Below are 1387 nucleotides of genomic sequence, written 5' to 3'. Positions count from 1 at the left end.
GGAGCCTTCGAGCCGCACTTCTTCCAAGACAGATGTGTTTGTTCTCCTGGAATCAGTGGTACACTCAATATCCTTCCCCAACACCATAATTCCAAGGCATCAACTCCTTTTCGGTCTTTCCTCATTGTCCAGCTCTCACGTTGGCTATTGTTGTGGTTAGATGCCATCGATCAGCTCAGACTTGCAGCGACCCCGTGGCCAACAGAACCAAGTGCTGCCCGGCCCTGCGCCGCCCTCACACTCCTGCCATGTCTGAGCCCGTGGTTGTAGCCACTGTGTCATTCCCTCTCGTTGAGGGCCTTCCCCTTGTTCACTGACCCTCCACTTACTAGCCACGCTACCCTGCTCCAGGGAATGGTCCCTTCTGACAGCCAGGGATAGAGGGAGTTTTTGTTTGGGCACCGAGTTTATGCTGAAGGTGGCGGAAAGTTTTGAACAAGAATAGTAATCCTGGTGCAACCAAAAGTTTAACCAATGTCGTGGGGTTTGTCAACCTGTTATCTTCTTTGTTATTGGCTTTTTCTCAGAGATTAAGAATTACAGTGTGGAGGAGTTTTAATTTGGGGTCACAAGGCACAGATGATAACCCTAGAATTTGAGAGTAGGGAGAGACGCTGTTCACTGCATGGCCTGGAGCCCAGATCCCCAACCTACAGAAGAGCCTCCTCCTTGGGTGGAAGTTTTGCTGGAAGCCAGGGCTGTGTCCAGCCACCCTTGGAGACCCTCCCATACTCCTTCCATCTCTCTGAGTCCTTCTATCGGTTGAGTCAGGTGAGAAGTAAGTAGGGCTGGGAGAGGAGGCATGATTTGTTTCTGTTTTTTTGTTTATGTTAATTTTGGAAAGATGTCTGAGCAGAAGGTGTCAGGAGTGACGTAACCCTTAGTCACTGCCGCCTCAACACTCCTGCTCTGGGTCTGCATCTCACAGATTCATCGACAGTCTGTATTGGGGTTTGTCTGTCTTCCATCTTTGCTCTTACGGGTTTTAAACGGTGCGTGAGGTCAGCGTGGAGGAGAGGTCAGGTGGCCATGCAGAGAGCGGCCCATCAGCCAGAAGAGCAGCCCCAAGTCGACAACAGTCCCAAGTTTTAAATGTGAAAGTTGCACTGGGGGGATGTTTTGGTGTGTGTGCCTTCACCCCACAATGCAACAGGGGAGAAAAGGACAGCTGCTCGGTGGAGGAAGTCAAATTCCCCGAGCCGGGCCCTGGGGCACTGCAGGGGTGGAGACCCTGGGCGGATGGCCCAAAAGGCCTCTTCCTCTGGCAGCAATTAGAACTGGGTGGGGGCCCCCTCTTCCGCCCTCACATTGGCCCTTGAAGAGGGGCTTTTCACCCATGATCCGGGTCAGCTAGGGAGGTGGGGTGGACATGGGGGACTGGACCTCC

The sequence above is a fragment of the Orycteropus afer genome, unplaced genomic scaffold (genome assembly GCF_000298275.1).
Source record: "Orycteropus afer afer isolate SDZICR_OR568_19922 unplaced genomic scaffold, OryAfe1.0 scaffold00130, whole genome shotgun sequence".
Lineage (NCBI taxonomy): Eukaryota > Metazoa > Chordata > Mammalia > Tubulidentata > Orycteropodidae > Orycteropus > Orycteropus afer.
This window is presented reverse-complemented; position numbering follows the sequence as displayed.